Source organism: Myotis nattereri (genome assembly GCF_964212035.1).
Source record: "Myotis nattereri genome assembly, chromosome: 9".
NCBI classification, from domain to species: domain Eukaryota; kingdom Metazoa; phylum Chordata; class Mammalia; order Chiroptera; family Vespertilionidae; genus Myotis; species Myotis nattereri.
The window spans coordinates 39,242,574-39,255,979 of record NC_138084.1 but is presented as its reverse complement, the minus strand read 5'-3'; the positions used below and the strand labels follow the sequence as shown (position 1 = coordinate 39,255,979).

At 39.9% G+C, this 13,406-nt stretch overlaps 1 long non-coding RNA gene across 1 annotated transcript in view; it reads left to right on the top strand.

Annotated features, from left to right (window-relative positions):
* Window positions 1-12,662, top strand: part of LOC308524846 — a 65,766-nt gene extending 53,104 nt beyond the window's left edge. The window contains exons 2-4 of the long non-coding RNA XR_013996432.1: window positions 11,566-11,646; window positions 11,744-11,823; window positions 12,636-12,662. This is a non-coding gene — a long non-coding RNA (uncharacterized lncRNA). The remainder of the gene's footprint in view (window positions 1-11,565; window positions 11,647-11,743; window positions 11,824-12,635) is intronic.
* The last annotated feature ends 744 nt before the right edge of the window (window positions 12,663-13,406 follow it).

Sequence of the window (13,406 nt, the reverse complement as noted above, 5' to 3'; positions counted from 1 at the left end):
AGTGCACATGGAAAATTTTCCAGGGTAGACCTCATGTTTGGCCATGAAACAAATTTCAATACATTTAAGAATATTGAAATCATATCAAGCATCTACTCTGACCAAAATGATATGAAACCAGAATTAATTACAAGAAGAAACCTGAAAAACACACTAACACGTGGAGGCTAAGTAAACAATGACTAGGTGAGCAAAAAATGAATAGGTGAGCAAAAAATAAAAAGATGCCTTGAGACAAATGAAAATTAAAACACATCAAACCAAAATCTATGGGACACAGCCAAAGTAGTTGTAAGAGGGGAGTTCTTAGCAATAAAGGGACTACCTCAAGAAATAAGAAAAATCTCAAAGGAAAAATCTAACCTTACAATTTAAGAAACGAGAGCCCTAGCCTATTTGGCTCAGTGGATATAGTGTTGGCCTGTAGACCAAACAATCCTAGGTTTGATTCCAGTCAAGGGCATGTACTCTGGTTGCAGGCTCCTCCCTGGACTGGGACCTGGTCAGGGTGCCTGCAGGAGGCAACCAATTGCTGTGTTTCTCTCACATTGATGATGTTTCTCTTTGTCTTTCCTTCTTCCTTGCACTCTTTCTAAAATATCAATGGAAAAATATCCTCAGGTGAGGATTAACAACAACAAAAAGAAACTAGGAAAAGAAGAACACAAAGCCTAAGATGAGTAGAATGAAAGAAATAATAAAGATCAGAGTAGAAATAGATAAAATAGTCTAAAAAAATAGAAAAGATCAATGAAACCAAGAACTGGTTCTCTGAAAAGATAAGCAATTTGATAAAACATTTTCCAGACTCCTTTAAAAAAGTGAGGGGGGGGGGGAGTTAGGGGCCCAAATACATAAAATGAGTAGTGAAAGTGGAGAGATGGCAATTGACACCACAGAAATACAAAGGATCATAAGAAAAGACTGCAAGCAATTATATGTCAACAAATGGGCCAACCTGGAAGAAACAGATACATTCCTAGAAACATACAAACTTAAAATGGTAATAAAAAAAGTCCAATAAACAAAAGTTCAATACCAGATGGCTTCATAAATGAATTTTACCAAACATTTAAAGAGGAAAAAATACCTATTCTTTTGAAAATTTTTCTAAAATTGAAGAGCAGGGAAGGCTCCCAAACTCATTTTATAAGGCCAGCATAATCTGGATACTAAAATCAGATACTATAAAAAAGTAAATCACGGGCCAGTATCCCTGATGAAAATAGATGTAAAAATTCTCAACAACATATTAGCAAACTGAATTCACTAATACATTAAAAGATCAGATAACATGATTAAGTGAGATTTATTCCTGGAATGCAGGGTTGGTTCAATATCAGCAAATCAATTAACATGATGCACCAAGTAAGTAAAATGAAGAATAAAAATTACATGATCACATAGATAGATTTAAAAAAGCATTTAACAAAATCCAACATTCATTTATGGTAAACACTCTCAAAAAAATGGGGCTAGAGGGAATACATCTCCACATAATAAAGGCCATGTCTGACAAACCCACAGCTAACATCATACTCAACAGTGAAAAGCTGAAAGTTTTATTTTTAATATTACAAACAATACAAGGATGTCCACTCCCACCATTTTTATTCAACATAGTATTGGAAATACTAGCCATAATATTCAGACAAGAAAAAGAAACAATTACATCTGAATTGCAAAGGAGAAGTAAAATTGTCATTATTTGTAGATGATGATACTGTACAAGCATGGCAAAAGGACTAGTTGATTTATAGTTTGGAGTACAAGAAACAACTTATGACATTTTTTTGAGTTAATAAAGCTATTATAATTATAACCTGTATGCCTTTTTCCATATTAACAACTGTAAACCTACTTTTGCCCACCCATGTATTTAGAGAATCCTAAAGACTCCTCCAAAAATAATTAGAACTGAAAACCAAAAACAAACCAAAACACAACACAAAACAAAAACTATTAGAACTAATAAATGAATTCAATAAGGTAGCATAATACACAATGAATTCTCAGAAATTGGTTGCATTTTTATGCACTAATAACTTACTATCAGAAAGAGAAATTAAGAAAACAATCTATTTACAGTTGCATCAAAAAGAATACAATGCATAGAAATAAATTTAACCAAGAAGGTAAAAGACCCATACTCAGAAAAGTATAACACACTGAAGAAATAGAAGAAGATACAAATAAGGCAAAAACATGTCCATGGATAGGAAAAATTAACATCATTAAAATGTCTATACTACCCAAAGCAATCTTTAGATTTAATGCAATCCATATCAAAATACCAATGTCATATTTCATAGAACTAGAACAAATAATCCAAAAACTTATATGGAAACACAAAAGACCCTGAATAGCCACAGCAATCTTGAGAAAAAAGAACACAGTTTGAGGTATCATGCTACCTGATATCAAACTACTTTAAGGCTAAAGCAATAAAAACAGCATGGTACTGGCATAAACATAGACACCTAGGTCAGTGGAACAAAGTAGAGCCCAGAAATAAATCCACCCTTGTGTTCAACTAACCTATGACAAAGGAAGGAAGAATATAGTGTAAAAACAGTCTCTTCATTAAAAGGTGTTGAAAAAACTGGACAGATACATGTGAAAGAGTGAAACTAGACCACTTTCTTAGGCCGTATAAAAAATAAACTTAAGCCAGTTTGAATACTTGCATACAAAACCTGAAAACAAGATGCCTAGAAGAAAACATACGCAGTATGCTGTTTGAGCACTTTATAATGTATGTGTATCTTATCAATATGTTATTATATTTGAAACTAGCATAATATTGTATGTCAACTGTAAATGAAAACTGAATTTTTAAAAATTTATATTATATCATCTTAATAGAATAAAAGAGAAAAATCACATGATCATAATAGAAGCAAATAAAACATTTGCTATACTATAATATTCTTTCGTGTTAAAAATTCTTAATAAATTGTGTATAGATGGAACACGCTTCACCATAATAAAGGAAATCTATGACAAAATCACAACTAACATACTCAATGATGGAAAATTGGAAGCTTTTTAAATAAAATATCAGGAATGAGACTAGGGTGCATTCTCACTACTCTTATTCAACATAGTACTGGAAGTTTTAGTTAGAGCAATTAGGCAAGACAAAGAAATAAAAGCCATCCAAATTGGAAATGAAGAAGTAAAATTGTTATAATTGCAGACAATATTATTTTATACTTAAAATTCCTAAAGACTAACCAAAAAACCATTGGAACCAATTAATGAATTCAGTAAAATTGCAGGATGTAAAATCATACATTAACAATGAAACATCTGAAAAATAAAGAAAGTGATTTCATTCACAGTAGCATTAAAAACAACACTTAGGAACAAGTTTAACCAGGGAAGTAAAAGACCTATGCAATGAAAACCACAAAGCTTAGATGAAAGAAATTGAAAAAGACACAAGCAAATGGAAGATATCTCATACTTGTGGATTAGAAGAATTAATGCTGTTAAAATGTCCAGACCACTCAAAATCATCTATAGATTAAACACAATCCTTAACCTAAACCCAATGGCATTTTTTTTTCACAGAAATATAAATATTAAAATTTGTGTGGCCCCATAAAAACCCCCAAATGGTTAAATAATCCTGAGAAAGAAGAACAAAGACAGAGGCATTACAATTCCTGTTTTCAAACTATACTACAAAACTATAGTAATTAAAACAGTATGGTACTGATATAAAAATAGACACCTAGACCAATGAAACAGCATAGAGAGCCAAGAATCAAACTTCTGCATATGTGGTTAACTAATATTAGACATAGGAGTCAAAAACTCTCAATGGAGAAAAGATTGTCTCTTCAATAAATGGTGTTGGAAAACTGGATAACTACATGCAGAAAAATGAATTGGGTCCCTATCTTACACCACTCACAAAAATGAACTCTAAATGGTGTAAGTTTTTAACATAAGACCTGATACTGTAAAGCCTATAGAAGTAAACATGCAAAAGAAGCTCCTTGACATTGATGGTAGTAAAGATTTTTTGGATATGACTCCAAAATGTGACAAAAGCAAAAATTAAGTGGAAGCACAGTAAACTAAAAAGTTTCTGCACAGCAAGAGAAACAAACGAACAAAAAAGATAGGGTAACATGCAGAATGGGAAAAAACATTTGTAAACCTTATATTGCATAAGGGGTTAATCTACAAAATACAACAATATAAAACTCCAAAATACAAAAATATAAAACTCCAAAAAGTTTAAAAATGTGCGGAGAAAGTAAATATACATTTTTTCCAAAGAAGACATCCAAATGACCAAAAGGTACATGAAATGATGCCGAACATCACTATTCATCAGGAAAATGCCAATGAAACCACAATGAGATATCACCTTATTCCTGTTAAAATGGCTATTATTTTTTGTTGTTGCTTAAAGTATTACAAAGAGTATTACATATATTTCCTTCCCACCCCCCCCCCTTGACATTACCCCGGCCTCCCCTACCCCCCAGTGTCTTGTGTCCATTGGTTATGCTTATATGCATGCATACAAGTCCTTCGGTTGATCTCTTACCCCTCCTCCTGCCCCCCAACTCTCCCCAGCCTTCCCGCTGTAGTTTGATAGTCTGTTCGATGCTGCTCTGCCTCTGTATCTATTTTTGTTCATCAGTCTATAATGGTCTTTATTATCCATAAATGAGTGAGATCATGTGGTATTTTTCTTTCATTGACTGGCTTATTTCACTTAGCATAATGCTCTCCAGTTCCATCCATGCTGTTGCAAATGGTAAGAATTCCTTCCTTTTTACAGCAGCGTAGTATTCCATTGTGTAGATGTATCATAGTTTTCTAATCCTAAAATGGCTATTATTAAGAAGATGAGAGAACAAGTGCTTGCAAAGATGTTGAGAAAAGGGAACCCCCGTGTAATGCTGGTAGCAATATAAATTCATTGGGCTCCTATGGAAAAGAGTGTGGAGGTTTCTCCAAAATATTAAAAATAGAACTATCATATGATCCAGCAATTTTACTTCTGTGTATATATCCTAGGAAGTGAAAACAGGCTATTGAAGAGATGCATGCACTCCCTTATTTATTGCAGCATTATTCACAATAGCCAAGATTTTATACACATGCACGCATGTGTGCGCATGCTTGCATGCGTGCCCGCGTGCACACACACACACACAGGAATATTCTTACTCTGTTGGATATATTGCATTGATTTTTGAATGTTGAACCATCTTTACATGACTGAGATAAATCCCACTTGGTTGTGGAGAAGCATCTATACTAATAAGAATGTAATATGCTAATTAGAGCAGACAGCCAAAAGACCTTCCAGACATCATTTTGGATGTCCTCCCAGACAAAGCTGCAGCAGCGGAAGCCTAGGCAGAGGCAGTTAGGGGCAATCAGGCAGGCAGGGGAGCAGTTAGTGGCCAATCAGGCCAACAGGGGAGCAGTTAGGGGGCAATCAGGTTGGCAGGGGAGTGGTTAGGGGTGATCAGGCTGACAGGGGAGCACTTAGGGGCCATCAGGCAGGCAGGCAGGCAGGCAGGCAGAGGTGGTTAGGGGCAATCAGGCAGGCAGGCAGGCAAGCGGTTAGGAGCCAGCAGTCCCGGATTGTGAGAGGGATGTCTGACTGCGGGTTGTGGGATCAGGCCTAAACCAGCAGTTGGACATCCCCTGAGGGGTCCCAGATTGGAGAGGGTGCAGGCCAGGCTAAGGGACCCCCCAACCCCCATGTACGAATTTTGTGCACCAGACCCCTAGTTCTTTTATAAGAATGATTGAATTCAGTTTGCTAATATTTTGTTCATGAGAGAAGAAAACCCCAGCATTTGGAGAGCCTATCTAGGCTCAGAGACCATGGAAAACTCTGTTGTGTCCTCAGTGATCATATATCCCCATGGTATGCTGGAACCAGTCTGTACTGGCTCATGAGAAGCATTTGCTAAATTTTTAGAAATTTTGTAAGGCAATTACTAAGCACAGCTGAAGGGAATTTTTAGGGGTAAAATAGGCAGGTTTAGAAAGTTTTAGGAATTAGGGGTTCCATGGGGAGAGCCAAAGGGCTGCAAATCTGGGAGCTGCAAAAGGTATACATTTCCATAGAATAAGGACACTGGGAGCTGCAGAAGGTATACACTTGCAGAATAAAGGAAAAGAAGCCACTCCTTCAGAGAGGGAAGAGGAAGGGCAAAGGGAATAGAAAAACAATAAGGGAGAAGAAGGGAACCTATGTGAGGTTTGAGCTCTGAAGTTGCTATAGTGACCAATCAGAGGGGATATCAAGACACAAAGAACTGCAGGCTTTATAAACCTTAGAAAAATGGGACTTAGTGGTATTCTCTCCCCCTCCCCATGTGGGAGTCTGTGCTTGTTTCTCGATAAATTTACATCTTTTCCTATACCACCTATTACCTGTGGTTTCATTTTTTGAACCCATCTGGACAAGAACCCAGGAAGTATCCTGCCCAGACAAACACCAAGTGTTCCAGTTCAATTTTCATGTTTCATATTTGGTGCAATGGCCAGGAAATTCATAAGTCAACCTCTTCACATTGAATGGTAAGTGCACCCACGGATTCTGTCCCTGTCCTGTCCCCTCTATGATTTTGGAGGCATTAATAGACTGCCCTCCCCCCACCCCAAGGCACTTAAACCTGGCTGTCATTTTATGTGGGCATTTCTCTCCTCTCTTTCCCTGCTCTTTTCCAGATGTACTCTCCACCACCAGGGCCAAACTAAAGCGAGCATAGGTCAGTCAAATAAGAGCCACTAGTGCGACTGCAGCATATAAAGTCTCCCCTGTGAGGATAAACTAGTGCCAGGTTGGGTTAGAGCATTAGGCTCCTGCCAGTTGCAATACAAAGCCAGGCCATGGATTAAATGAGTTTTTGGGTCCCTGCCCAGCTCCGAAGATCAAAGAGGCAACTCCTCCCTCCATTCTGAGTCTCTGGGATGCCCCTACCTGAGTGGGGGCCTAAGTAGATGGTGCCAGGGGAGCAGGTCCCCAGGGTGTGAAGGTCACCTCAAAGGGCTCTAACAACAAATGTAATTAACTCTGACCCATCCAGGGGATGCATATAAGGGTTGGTCACCCAACATTCCGGGTCCTCATGGGCCTGCAACCCAGCTGGCCTAATGGGACTGATAAGGCCTGGGGTCTCCCAACCTGGCTCCTCACAGGACTGTCATTATCTCCACCCAGTAGCCCCAGGTAAGCCTGACAGTTGAGGGAAAGAAAATTAATTTCCTCCTTGACCCAGGAGACACGTTCTCTGTATTCTCTCTAACCCTGGTCAGTTGTCATCAGAGGCGATAACCATTATTGGTGTGTCTGGAAGGCCAATAAAGAGATATTTTTCTCAACCTCTAGGGTATAGCTGGGGTGAACTATTCTTCTCCCATGCCTTCCTAATCATGTCAGAGAGCCCTATGGCTCTTTTAGGAAGAGACATCCTAGCTTGTGGGGGAACTACTATACACATGTATCTGGAGCAGGTCCTATGCCTCCCCCTTGTGGAGACTGGAATTAACCCTGATGTTTGGGCCACACAGGGAAGGATAAGACAACCCATCACAGCTTCCCCAGTCCAGGATTCAACATCATACCCACATCAGAGGCAATATCCCCTCAAACCTAAGGCTCAGGAAGGACTCAAGATTATAATACACAATCTAAGGAAGCAAGTCCTGTTAAAAGCATCTAACAGCCCTTGCAATACTCCCACCTTCAGAGTACAAAAACCTAATGGTGAATGGAGATTAGTTCAGGACTTAAGACTAGTGAATGAGGCAGTGATTCCTATTCACCCTTATACTTTATTTGCCCAGATTCTGGAGGACACAGAGTAGTTTACAGTATTAGATCTGAAGGATGCCTTTTTCTGTAAACCCCTGCATCCTAGCTCTCAGTTCTTATTTGCCTTTGAAGATCCTAATAACGCAGTCAGCTAACATGGACAGTGCTGTCCCAGGGTTTTCGGGATAGCCCTCATTTATTTGGACAGGCCTTATCAAAGGACCTTGGGCAGTTTATTTTCCCCAGCACGAAGGTCCTCCAGGATGTAGATGACCTTTTACTATGTGCCCCATTAGAGGAAACCTCTGAGGGAGGAACTAAAGCTTTATTAAACTTCCGGGCGGAAAAGGGCTATAAGGTCTCCAAAGACAAAGCCCAGTTGTGTTTCTGGTTAGTTAAATACCTCGGCCTTAATCTATCAAAGAAAACACAAGTGTTAGGAGAGGACCAGATAGGCCCTAGTTTCAGTTTCCCTCGGCCTTGGGCCCTAAAGCAATTGAGAGGCTTCTTGGACATCACCGGATACTGCAGACTATGGAGCCTCGGCTATGGAAAATTAGCACGGCCACTTTACCAACTAGTTAAAGAGGCACAGAAGGACAATCTCTCTATTTTAGTCTGGGAACCTGAGGCCAAGTAGGCCTTTAAACCACTCAAAAAAGTCCTTTTATAGGCCCCAGTTTAAGCCTACCAACAGGTCAGCAGCATCAACTCCTAGATCAGTGGTTCTCAACCTTCCTAATGCCGCGACCCTTGAATACAGTTCCTCATGTTGTGGTGACCTGCAATTTCATTGTTACAAATTGAACATAATTAAAGCATAGTGATTAATCACAAAACAATATTTAATTATATATGTGTTTTCCGATGGTCTTAGGCGACCCCTGTGCCTCTACATCTGTGCCTTCTAAAAAAACCCACACATTTAAAAAAAATCAGAAAGACTTATCTGTTGTGGCAGGATAATAAGAAGCTAAGAACATTTCTGGGCAAGTGGGATAGGGAAACTGAAACAAGAAAATTAAACAAGGACAAACAATTTGAACAAATTACAGCTAGGTTGTGAATCGCAAGATCTTGTCTTCCACATACAGTTGAAGGCAAATGGTTTATACCTCCCTTAACTAACTAGAGCAGCAGTTCTCAACCTGTGGGTCGCAACCCCTTTGGGGGTCGAACGACCCTTTCACAGGGGTCGCCTAAGACCATCGGAAAACACATATATAATTACATATTGTTTTTGTGATTAATCACTATGCTTTAATTATGTTCAATTTGTAACAATGAAATTGGGGGTCACCACAACATGAGGAACTGTATTAAAGGGTCGCGGCATTAGAAAGGTTGAGAACCACTGAACTAGAGAATACAGAGCTTAAATTACCCTGGTGTGAGGAATAGAGAACAGAGACCCAATTAATGCCATTTGTGCCAGTTAAACCCAAGGACAAATGAAGTTAGGGGAATGAAGGACAAAAACCCTATAAAAGCCAGACAGACACAAGATAAAAGTAAAACAGTAAAGCAGACCAAAGAATGATCCCAAACTCCCCTATACCTTCATTTTGATGCATCAGTACATTAAAAATGCACCTGGAAATTGATGAATATTCTGCTGAAACCCTCCCCTAAGATTCTTGCCCTTGGGGAGAGAGAAAGAGAGAGAGAGAGAGAGAGAGAGAGAGAGAGAGAGAGAGAGAGAGAGAAAGAGAGAATATGTCTTCAGGACAAAGACTCACTGTGGGTTTGCTCTAGAGTCTAGAGCATGCCCATGTCTCTTCCCCCTAAACTCTAAAGGTCCCCACAAGACTTGCAATCAGGAGAGAATAGGGCAGCAGCAGCTCATCCTGTGTTTACCCCCTGATTTTATGTCCAAGGTCCCCTTTTCTCTGACTTCCCAGTGAGCTTAGAGCAGCCGCCTTGGCTCACTTCTTTCCTATGTTTCTAGGGAGCGAAAGAAGAACACCGCCTATGCTCTCTCCTGTTGCTTCTTCTACCCTAAGTTCTTCCTGCGTTTCACAGTCCCCAGCTTTAATAAGCATACTCTGAAAATCACCTGGACTCGTGTTGTGAAATCTTTTCTATACAAAGTCAAGCACCCACACACTACAGGCTGGCCTGAGGCAGACCTACTCTAGGCCATCCAGGCCTGTCCCTGTCCAGTAACATTATTATTCCCTTTGTATTTGGAGATGCTCTTTGGACACATTGGATTAATGATGTAGAATGGCTTATTGAATTAGAAACTCATCCAAACTTCCTGGCTCTAATCATTTTGGGGTATCCATCCACTTCTGCTGGGGGAAATGGTGATGTAGGCTCCTTTATATCTTGGAATCCCATTCTTCTTATTTCTTCCCCTAAACTGTGGTTCCTGTAGGATACTTATTAAATACTAGAGGCCCAAGGCCAGAAATGTGTGCAAGGGTAGGCCTTTGCAGCCCAGGCTGCCTCATGGCCCCACGGCCCTGCCCCCTGCCTGCACCTGCCTTGGCCTGATGCTGCCCGCTTCTGCCACCACACACCTCATGGGCTTCCCTCTTTGGCGCAATCACGGAGCCCCCCTATTGATCACCCTGCCGGCCAGTGGCCGGGGCCTCCCTCTGTGGGGCAATCATGGGGTGATGGCCCGGCCCTCAACCAATCGCATTGCACCCGCCTTGGCTGGCCTGGCACCAGTGTCATAGCGTGGTCCTGGATGGTCTCCAGATGGTTGTTCCACTGTTCAGCCGTTCAGTTGATTTGCATATTACGCTTTTATTATATAGGAGGATTTGGCATTAGTTTGTCTTGTTTATTTGACTTATTTGTGTGAAAAGCTGTTGAATCTGTTATTTTTCTCCCTGTTGTGGTTCACCTTGGACATTGCACACCGAAACTCATATTTAAATCATTTGTTTGCAAAATTTTGAAAACTCTTCATTGGTTTAGGATATGATCACATTACCTGGCCATGGCCTTCAAGGCCTCTCATAATCTGGCCACAACCCAGTTCCTTGCACAACCACTCTTTTCCCTCTTCCTACTTTCTAGCTCAGTTTCTTCTCTTAGACTCTACACTTGGCCATCCTTCCTCAACCTCACAGTTGTCTTAATCCTGTATATTGAGGGTATACAGAATACATGTGGCACTTTGGCAAGTGGATTGTTTTGAGCTGAAGGAAATTAAGACCCAGTCAACTCAGGAAAAGCTTTTAACTTCTCTCTTAAATGCTAATTTTTTTTTTTTTTTTTTTACATAGGGAGCCTATACCAGGAAGAGAGCTGTCACCAGAGATAACTTTATATGTAAAAAAAAAAGAAAGACTTTATCTGCCTGGTACAGAGAACATTTTTTTTAACCAAACATTTGCTCTTCTCATTATTTTGTGAAGCTTTTTTTTTTTTTTTTTTTTTTTTATGAGAAAGACTTACCTGCATGGCATGTCAAACAGTTTTTCACCAAAAATTTGATCTCATCATCCTGTGAACTGTCCTTCTTTCTCTTGAAGCTCCCGACTCCTATACCCTTCTCCTAAGCTCAGGATGGTGTATGACCCTCAAATGCCTGTCTGCCTTTGAGTTTTCATGTGTTTGAGGGCTTCTCTGTATCTGTAATTATATTTGGTTTTCTCCTTTTAAGCTGTTTCATGTCAATTTGATTATTAGATCAGTCAACAAAACTGGAAGGGAAGAAGGGGGTGTAATATGTCTCCAGCAGTAAAGGGTCTGGAACATGTTGGACTCTCTGTTTAACCTTCTGTCACTGTTTAACTCTGTAGCCTCAGGTTTGCTGATGACCCAGAAAGCTGGAATGCCACCCACAGAGAAAGGTCATGTCCCCAGGAAGGAGGTTAATGAAGGTACAGAGTGTGGGTGTTATCTGTTAACTTGGAAATGCATTGTTCTTTCTGGTGACCTATGTGATACCCACCATATGCTTTCACTGTTAACCCCTAGGGAGAAGAGACCCTGTCCTTGGAGAGTGTGGATTTATTTCCTGCCAGCCATCACTGGGAGCAAGCAGCTGCTTTGCCCGTGTACGTAAATTTCTCCTATTAAAACTCTAATAAATTTAAATAAAGCTACGTGAAATTTTTTCAGACTCAAACCTGAATTTAGACTTTGGGGATTTCCCCTAACACATGGCTTACAGCACAGAAGCACCCTGACCCATATGACTTAAAGATAAGACTTACCTATGTCCCTTTTCACTTATAATGAGGCCAGACACAGACCATTTAAATATTATTTTGCTTCATTAAAGATGAACTGAGCTGTTTGCCTTCACTGATCAATCACAATAAACTGCTTGTAAGAAAATCTTAACTCAGCTTCCCTCCTTTCTCCAGTCCCCTGAACTTTGACCCACCCTCCTTATGACCCAGCCAACAACCCTTCCTTATAGATCTTGCCTAAGAGTGAGCAAATTTCAGGGGAAAACGTTCCCTGATTGCCCCACTCCCTCCTCACCTGTTCTTTCCAGTAGAACCGTGTTGATCCTTCCTGTGAAGACAGTTCCTTTCTTCGTGGCCTGTGAGATGCTTGCAGCTCTATGGCTGGGTTGTTTTCCACATCGCAATAGCCTCCTTCCCTTACTGCAATAATCCTGTCAAAAAAAATTCTTTTGACTTGTCTAGATTATTTTTATTTGATAATACAGATTGCCAAATTGTTTCATTGTCTGTTGAATAGTTTACTCCCTTTTACCCAGATGTGGAGCTGTTTTTTGGGTGTATTTTTTGGAACAATGATTATGCCAGATTCATGTATTGTTCCTGGCACATCTTAATCTGCTGTTTCTCTCACTCTTCCCTATGGCTATTTCCATAAATTTTTGTTTCTATTTTAGTCCTTGAGTCTGTCTCTGTCCACCCCATTTTCCTCCTTCTTCACTTACCTGTCTCCTTGAGGTCAGCTCCTGTCTTCAGATCACTCCAGAGAGCCCTGCATGGAGAGGAGGTTCCTTCCCAGAGCCTGGTAAGCTGCTGACTCTGACCTCCAGCTGAGACTTAAGTTCTGGCTGTGGTGGAGGTGCCTGAATTTATACTCCACGAAGGATGAAAAAAAGTGGTTTCGCTTTTGGATTTTCTAATAAATCAGCTGACTAAACGGAATTCTGTTCATTTATTTTTATTGCGATTTTTTTGTTTTAAAATTACTGTAATTAGAAGACTAATTAATTGAGTGTGTGTGTGTGTGTGTGTGTGTGTGTGTGTGTGAATCCCGTAGGTTTAGGGTGAACACAAGATAAAAAAAAACACACATCACAATAGTCTCCTGTTCTTTACTGCAATAATCCTATCAAATAAAGTCTCTTTTGACTTCTTTAGATTATTTTTATTTGATAATACAGGTTGCCAAATTGTTTCATTGCCTGTTTAATACTTTACTCTCTTTACCCAGATTTGGAGCTGTTTTGTGTGTGTGTGTGTGTGTGCTTTGGAACAATGACTATGCCAGATTCATGTCGTGTTCCTAGTGTGTCTTAATCTGCTGTTTCTCTCACTGTTCCCTATGGCTATTTCCATAAATTTCTGTTTCTATTTTAGTCCTTGAGTCTGTCTCTGTCCACCCCATTTTCCTCCTTCTTCACTTACCTGTCTCCTTGAGGTCAGCTCCT